The sequence below is a fragment of the Tenrec ecaudatus genome, chromosome 2, assembly GCF_050624435.1.
Source record: "Tenrec ecaudatus isolate mTenEca1 chromosome 2, mTenEca1.hap1, whole genome shotgun sequence".
Classification (NCBI taxonomy): Eukaryota; Metazoa; Chordata; class Mammalia; order Afrosoricida; family Tenrecidae; genus Tenrec; species Tenrec ecaudatus.
Genome location: NC_134531.1, coordinates 210,056,025 through 210,064,774, shown reverse-complemented (window position 1 = coordinate 210,064,774; position 8,750 = coordinate 210,056,025). Strand labels below are relative to the sequence as shown.

At 53.0% G+C, this 8,750-nt stretch overlaps 1 long non-coding RNA gene across 7 annotated transcripts in view; it reads left to right on the top strand.

Annotated features, from left to right (window-relative positions):
* Positions 1-437: 437 nt before the first annotated feature.
* Positions 438-8,750, top strand: part of LOC142439701 (uncharacterized) — a 59,723-nt gene continuing 51,410 nt past the window's right edge. For all 7 annotated transcript variants that reach the window (XR_012782871.1, XR_012782870.1, XR_012782867.1 and 4 more), the window contains exon 1: positions 438-831. This is a non-coding gene — a long non-coding RNA (uncharacterized LOC142439701). The remainder of the gene's footprint in view (positions 832-8,750) is intronic.

Below are 8,750 nucleotides of genomic sequence, written 5' to 3'. Positions count from 1 at the left end.
TTCAAGGACAGATCTAGCAACGCCTGGCGTCACCCCCTGCGGACGCTGGTCAAGGACCCCTGGTGGACAGAGTAGGAACCCTCATGGCATAGTTGGTTACCCTCTGAGCTGCTATCCGGTCGGCGGTTCCAAGCCATCAGCCGCTCGCGGAAGATAAAGGTGTTTACTCCGTAAAGATGTACCCTCTCGGAAACCCCAAGGGGTCATGCTTGGCCCTTCCATGGGATCGCCAGAAGTCGGAATGCACATGAAGGCAAGTTCTGTTTGGGTGGACGAAGCGGTCCAGTCCCGACGCATCCCGACGCAATGGCGGACATCGCTCCTAACCCCGCCTTTCCGTGCTGCGCAGCCCCGCCCCTCAAAAGCCGGACTTTCCAGCCCTCCCATTGGCGGACGTCAGGCTCTCAAGCCCACACCCCTACTGATGAGCAGTGGTGGGGGCCCTGGGGGAGAGGGGTTACCACCCGGAGTAAGGGGCCCTCCAGTGGCCGATACCATTGCCTGCCGCTGCTTCGGGCGATGGTGTCAGGATACAGCTTCTGTCCCTGCAGCTCGCTGCCGGCGCCCCTGGGAGCTCGGCCGCCCTGGCCAGCCTCTTCCAGAGCCTGCCCTACCAGGATCCAGTGGCTGCGGGAGGACCAAACCCAAGTTGGACCTGGGGGCACGGGGAAGACAGAGTGGGCCTGGAGAAGAAGGGGGTCTTGGCCAGCCTCTTCCAGAGCCTGCCCTACCAGGATCCAGTGGCTACTACGGGAGGACCAAACCCAAGTTGGACCTAGTGGCACTGTGAAGACCGAGTCGGGCATGGAGAAGAAGGGGGTCCCAGGCAAGGTGAGAAGCGGAAAAGTGGGGTGGAGGGAGTCATGGAGAGGCATCGGAGTGAGAGGAGGTGGCGGGGAGGGACTGAGTACCGTGAGACCAAAGTCTGGGAAGGCTGGGGACTGCAGGGCACAGATGTGGCAGCCCCTTCCCCCAACGCGGACGTGTCTCCGGGGCTGGGCAGGAGCAGTCCGGACAGAGACCTCAGCTGTAGGTCTCGGTGATGAAGACCAGGCTCTGAGAAGCTGGAGGACCCAGAGCCGCTCCCCCGGGGACAGCAGGCGACGTTTGGGCTTATCTTCCAGACGACATCTGAACGGCTTTCTAAATTCAGGGCTTTGGGGCAGCCAGGGCTCCAGATGGTCACAGGCAGTCTAGTTTGCCTCTGTGTTATCAGCCCTCGGCTCAGTCGCCTGGCCGTGCTGGCGTCGCTGGTCCCTGGAGGGGTGGTGCAGGTGGAAAGGTTTCACCCCTGCCTCTTTCCCAGCCAGGTCTCTTCGTAATTGTGTGCCTCCTAAGAGCCAGGCGTAGCAGGTTCCTCTGGGCACGGACGCTGCACTTGGAGAGCCACTTTTGGCTCCCGGAACTCCCCCTCCTCCACGCCAAGGGCAGAGATAACGCAGCTTTAGCAATTTGCCAAATGAGCTCCTTTCCCACTTAGAAATCACCTCCGCACCCTTTTAAAGGAGAAAAATGTCTGAAATCAAGGAAGATTCTAATTTGAAAAGCCAGGTAATTAATGCTCGGCAGAGAGCAGACACAGGCGCTGCCAGCTGCAAAGAGGCCCCTTGTCTGCTGTGCGTAACCCTTCTGCGTCTTGGGACTTCAGGGAAGTTGCCTGCAGCCATTCAGGCAGCCAGGGTCTGGCGTCCCTCTCATCCCCAGGTGCCAGGGCGGCCTGGTATAATTGTTACCTGCGACCAGTTTGGGTTTGGGAGATGAAATTCAGAGATGGGGCTTGGGAGATGAAATTCAGAGATGTTGCACGCGGGCGTGTGTGTGTTGTGTGTGTGTGTGTGTGTGTGTGTGTTGGCATCAGTCTGTGGGTCTGATGCTGTTAAATTAACAAAGAACTAGAATCCGAATGCAAGGGGACCAGAGGGTGCGGCACTAGGGAAAAATCTTTAGACAGAGGAATTGGGGGAAGGGCAGACTGCCTGCTGGGGCAGTAACACACTGCTTCCTCCCATTTCACCAGTAAGTCTCCAAAGTACAGGTTAACCAGTTCCCATGGAACCAGTTCTAATTCATGACAAGCCTTGTGTTGACGGAGTAGAACTGTGCTCACGGGTGGTCAACAGCTGCTTTTTTTATAAGTAGATCACCAAGTCTTTGTTTTGAGACGTATTTGGGTAGACTTGAAACGCCAACCTTTAGGTTGGCAGCTAAGCAGTTTGGTGACGTGACTTGTATCACCCAGGTGGATACAAGGAGGTGGAGGTGACAGGCAGAAAGACTGGGGGGAAAGGAATGGTCTCCATCGAATGCCTATGCCAATGAAGATTAGCTGACCGTGCCACAAAAAAAGGGGGGGTTGAAAGAAATTGGGCACACATTAGACACCTATGGGGAAGACCCAAAGGTGAGTATGCGCTAACTAGAGCCACCTGGCCATGCGCACCAGAAACCAGCAGCATTACATCATACTGCTCCTGATCGCAGCCAATCAGAATGGCCATTACCCTCAACCACGCCCCCAGGTGGGCGTAGGAAGGGCTGAAAAGCAGAATCTGAGGGCGGGATCTCCCTTTTCCGGTTCCGCGTGGCCCCTCCTTTCCGGCCATTTTCCCCCGTGGGTTTTTCCGCACTCCCTGTGCTGCTGTTTTGCCGAGGCTCACCCGAAGCCGCACCCCAAAGGGAAGGCGGTCTGTGGGGTAAGTCTTAGCGCTGCAGTCCAGAGAACAGTCAGTCTCCCAGCCACTGGTCTCTTGGGCTGGGGGGGGGGGGAGCAAGGTACCTGAAGGAGTCACAGGCTCCCCCCACCCGCATGAGGAGCTCGTCATCAGCAATCAGCAGATTTGCAGGGAAACAAGCTTCCGCGCGTGATGAGAGCTCCGAGCAACCGGAGGCGTGGGCTCCCCCGTGGGCAGACGGTGGAGTGATCGGATACCGATACAATTCTCTGAGGTGGCTCAAGAAAGCATATCGAAATAAGCAAACAACTCGAGGCTGTAATAATTTGGAGGGAAACATGCGAATCCTAGAAATAGCAATTGTTGATTATTTTTTAATTGGTGTAAATTTTAAGAAACAGATTAGCTAGTAACTGAAGAGCAATTGGTGAACTGCCATGCCAATGCAAGAACACTTTAAAATGCAGCACAGAGATTAGGAGACGGAAAATATGAAAAAGGTTAAGAGCTACAAAGGGTCGAAGGGCATTCTTTAACATAGATATAATCAGATTCCCAGGAAGGGAAAACTCAGGGAATGTGGAGGGGGAAAAAAAAAACAACCACAACTCACTGCCATTGAGTGATGACTGAGTCATGGCAACCGCACCAGACAGGGTAGAACTGTGAGTTTCTGAGACCGGGACTCTTAATGGAAGTAGAAAGCCCTATCTTTTGCCTGAGGAGCTACTGGTGGTTTTGAACTATTGGCCTTGTAATGATTATGCCATCAGAATTCCATCTGAGAATGGAGGCGAGACAAAACTTGAATGGCTGGGAATTAGCCAGGATCCACAGAAAGAGGGGACACGGGGCGTGTCACGTGTGTTTCCTAGGGCTGCTGTAACCTAGAGCCTCAAGCTGGCTGGCTTTAAGCAATAGCAGTGCACCCTCTCGAGTTCTGGAGGCTAGAAGTTAACAAGGTGTCGGCACAGCCGTGCTTTCTTTGGAGGCCTATATGGGCCCGTCCATGCCCTTCTCAGTTTCTAGTGTCCCTAACAATCCTTGGTGTTCCTTAGCTTGTAGCTGCCTCCCTCCAGTCTCTGTCTCCATTGGCACATGACCCCCTTTCCTGTGTGCCTCCCTGTCTCTGGTTTCTCCTCTGATAAGCATTGGATTTGGGACTCATCCTGCACCAGTATGACCTCAGTTTATCTAATGGCATCTACAAAGACTGCTGGTGAATAAGATCCTGTTCTGTAGATCTAGGTGGACATGAATTTAGGGGGAAACATTCAACCCATATCAAAATTAGTTTTTAAAAATTCCATTCTTTTTGTTTGTTTCTTTACATTTATTTATTTTTAAGTTTTATTGGCATATAATTCACATATCACGTAATTCAAGAGTTCAGTCACATCAGGAAGAGTTGTACAATCATCACCACAATCGGTTTAGAGCATTTTTTTTCATTCTTTTCTACTCATTGCGATTAGCTCCCCTTTCCCCCCAACCTCCCCAGCCATAAAAGTTCCATTCTTAAAAAGTTTGTAGTGAAGCTGTAAATCACAAAGACAAGAAATGATCGTAAAGGAAGTCAGCATGGTGTGTGTGTGTGGGGGGGGGAATGTTGTTGCAGATTTTCCACAAAGAAGCAATCATTGGGCAGAGAGCTAGCTTCTCAACAAGAGCAAGAGAAGTCAGAGGGGAGCAATGCCCGAGTGCTGAGGAAGGATAAACAAGCAATAAGATAAAAGCATTGCAACATTTTCAGAAACGAAGAAAACTTATCCCCAGCACGCAAGAATAAGGGACTTCTAAAGCATTCACATCAGAAGGGAGAAAGTTGATCCTAAAAGGAGATCGGAGATGTGGTAAGTGCATTAGAGTGGGAGTCTCTAGAGACACAAAAGCAGTGATGTGTGTGTGTGTGCACACACAAATATATATGGAGAGAGAAATGAATTTATATCAAGAAAATAGCTCACACAGAGCCAGATGTAGGATCCAGAATGGTAACGCTCAAGCTAATTTTCCCACAGTGTCAACTTATATGTGACGTAGGCTGTACCTCAGAGGAAACTAGGGCTGTGACCAATGTAAGGGGCTGAACGCCATCCAAATATTCCCACAACTACTTGGCTGCTCCCAGCTGATCTCATCGTGGGGTTGATTATGTTGGATCACATCATGGGGCAGGCCTCAACTGCCAAATTATTGAGAATGCCAGCCGAGCCAAGTTGACACAAAACCTAACATCGCAGCAAGCTACAAGCTGCTGAGGTTGCGTTGGCCTTCTGGTCATGAAAACCCTTGCACACAAGATGAAACGCTGCCCAGTCTTATCAGTTGTGAACGAGATCATTGAAATCCACCAGGTTTTCTCTGGTTGATGTTCAGCAGTAGGACGTGTTTCATCCTAGTGCGTCTTAGTCTGGAAGCCCCACTGAAATCCATTCAGCATCAAAGAGACACGTCGACCACTGGTGTTGAGCAGAATGTGACCTGGACGTCCTGCAGGATTGGTGAGAAGTCTACCTCAGAGTCACTCCTGCCCCCCTTGGCAAAAGAATGTGATGCGAAGTCAAAATTATCTTTGTAAGTTCATCGTCATCGCCATGTCCGCGTGTCTAATGTGTGGTGATGAGAGAGCTAAAATCCTGAATACCGGCGGCGCTTCGGGAGGCAAATGCTCACAGCGAGTGCTGGAATGTTCATTTCAGACACCTTGTTAAAGATAAGTGGTTAAATTTCCGGGGCCGGGGAGGTGGCCTACTACATAAGCGAAGGAGAATGCTGAATGAAAACAGAAGCCTCTACATCCGAGTGCCTTGTAGCCCTTTTCACAATCACCAAGAGGTGGAAACAGCCTCACACCCATCTGCAGATAAGCAGATACAATATACACACACGGAACGGGGTACTGTGCAGCCCATGAGGAGGACCCGTGGCCTGTTCATGTCACAAGACGGACGGGCCTTGGAAATATCACGCTGAGCAAAATAAGCCTGTCACTAAAGGACAAGTGCTCTGTGGTGGCATGCATATGCAATAAGGAGATAAGTAGAAAACGGGGTTTCTTCGTGGATGCCAGGGGTGGGACAAGGGCTGCCACTGTTAAGGGCCAGTGAATGGTTCCAACTCCAGGCGACCCTGTGTGTGCTGAAGGACACGTTGCCTGTCTGTGCCAGCCTCACAGGTGTTCTGCTTGCGCCGCTATTAAAAACTCCGATGTCGATCCATCTTAGGGTCTCCCCCTTCTTCTCAGACCCTCTACTTTCCCGAGCCTGATGTCCTTGTCCAGAGGCTGGTTTCTCCTAATAACGTGCTCTCACGTGTCAGGTGGCCTAGACTCCGGGTTGTTTGCATTTTCTTCAGCTTCAGCCTGAGTTTGCATCTGAGCAAATTGATGGCCTGTCCCACAGTCAGCCCTTGACCTTGTTTTGGCTGATGGTACTGGGCTCCAGGGTCGGGTGGGGGGGGGGGGGCGGTGTTGTAAGGGGAGCACTGAGCTCATTGTAATGGTGATAAAATCTTTCAGAAAGGGAGAGTGGGAACGTTGCACAACATGAAGAAGATAGTGTCACTAAATCTAGACATGTGTGGTAGTTACATGCTCTGGTCTCAATTTGAGCCTACTCAGAGTAAAGGGGTGGGGTTTAGCCTGTCAATCAAGTCGCAGCTTGATGACCTCATTTGAAGGCGCGAAGAAGATCAATAGCTCACTGGAAGACAGACACTCTCTCTGGTCTTGTTGACAAGACACATGGAGTCATGCTGACCCCTGCCAGAGGAACCACATGGAGAGCCACACCTGCACTGAGATGCCTCTACCGCCACTGGATCCACAAGTCCATACCATCCACTGGCCTGTGATCTTCCTGCATACGGCATCATTGCATGTGTTGTGTGAGTCTGAAGAGGAATTTATAGACTAGTGTCAGACATAGGGGCTAATATCAGATTTATGGACTTGATCTGGACTGGGCTGGGATGTTTTCTCAATATACAGTTGCCCTTGTATACAAAGCTCTTTCTTATACACATAGGTGTATCTATGAATTTGTTTCTCTAGTCTACCTAGACTAACAGCACGTCAAAATTGCTGAATTGGAGACGGCTGGGTGTGTTTTCACCACAATAAAAAAAAGTAAAAGCAGAACACTGATCTTCCATGCCAGTCTGATGGGAAGTGGGATGAACCATGGACAATTAACTGAATAATCAGTTCACAAGAAAAGTGGAAATGAAGCTGAGAGACTGTGGCGGCAATAGAATGCCAATAGGGAGGGGCTGCAATGGTATGAGCTAATGTCCAAGAGGGGGGATACAAAAAGGGTTTTCCCCAGGTGGTTTCTCATATTGTATACCCAGCCTGGGGCATGCCTGCTAGTGCAGTGTGAGCTCAGCTGCTTAGAAGTTGACCATGCTCCCGCATGTGCTGGGGTGCACAGGCCTCCGCCAGGTTTGCAGTGTGCCATGGGGCGGGGGGGAGGGGACTGACAGTCCCTGACAGACAGCAGGGAAGGCCTAAGGGCTAGCCGATGAGAAGCAAGGCGAAGGGTGACCTGGGGACCAGCTGCCACTTCAGGCTGGTTCTCACGAGCTGGGCGTGGGGAATGCGTTCCCTTGTTGAGCCGTGTGCGTGCAATAAACCGCAAGGAAGGTTCTGTGGTGCAGTCAGCCGAGGTGCCCACTCAACATCAGCCCTCTGTGGGAGTTGGGAAGCTGGCGGGAGCAGCTGTTATGCCTGAGGGTGGAAATGGGCCTTGATTGAAGTAGTGCAGAACAGCAGGGAAGGGGGAGTGGGGGCAGCCAGAGGGCTCAGGGAAATGGGATGGGCTTGGGGTGTTGGGTAGTCTCCGGATACAGATGTCACTGGGAGAGGTCAGAGGGGCTAGGGAAGCCAGCTGGATTTAGGAATGCTTGTGGTTGGCAGGGGTGGTGGTGCTGGGGGATCCAGGGGACTTGGCTCTGGGAGCAGGGCAGGACTTCAGCAGTGGGCCCCCTCCCCCAGGATAACCATAGGCTCTGACCACCCCACCCCCAGCAGGAGGTTGGTGCTCTGACCATGAGAACCTACAGAGCCAGAGTGTGTGGGGACACCAGCCATGGTGCCCATCAGCCAAGTGCTTGTGGTTGAGTTGTTAGGGAAATCTCAGGGACAGTGGAGACCCCAAGTGGAAAACCACGGGGCCCCTTTGCACATAAGCTGAGTGCGGAGCATGCTGGGAAGAAGTTCGTCAGGGCGATGGGCGGGCAGGGTTTCCTGGGCTGATGTGTCCGCTTCCACCTGAGGTGCGGAGGAGGAGGAGGAGGCCCGAGGGACCACAAGCACCAAGGGCTCATTCTTTGGGGACCTGCGCTCAGGTGGATGATGTCAGGAAGACAGTGGAGCAGCTGACAGGGTCACAGGGCAGGCAGCAGGCGGTGGGCACAGCCCAGGGCCTAGGGTAGGGTGGGGGTGGGGTGGGGACCCACAGCTCGCCCCTCTGCTCCCTACCCTGCCTCAGACCTGTGCTGGGTCCCTAGGGGACGTGGCCGAGGGCAGGGGCAGGGCTGCTGTCGGTAACGAGGGAGGCCATGGGGCACTGAGCACACTGCGGTGGGCATTGCACACCCCACATGGAGCTCAGCCTCTGTGAGGGGGGCTATCTGTTGAGTTGCTTGTCTTCCGGGACCAAGCATCATCCGGTAGTGCTGATGAAGGAGAGCAGGCCTGTCTGTGGGGGAGAGGGCAGGGCAGAGCTGGACCCCGGGAGGGAACGATAGGAAACAGCAACTCCAAGGGGCAGTGAGTTCATGCCTGCGCCCCCCCCCCACCCTCGTCATGTCGACGTCCACACACGGCCGCCTCTCGATGACACAGTGGGCCTCCGCCGCCCACGTTTCTTTCCATCAACAAAAGTCTGTTCCCAAGAGGGCTGCTGTGTTTAGAGTCGGCCCAAGCGTTTTGGATCCCGGTTTAGAATGAACCCCTGAGGGTGGGCAGGCAAACCCCAGGAGAGGAGCCGCCGGGCTGCGCTCCGACCCCGTGAACTCCCACTCCGAGTTCCTTCAGTGCGTCAGTGATTGAAACGCGGATACGTGTCCTTTCTG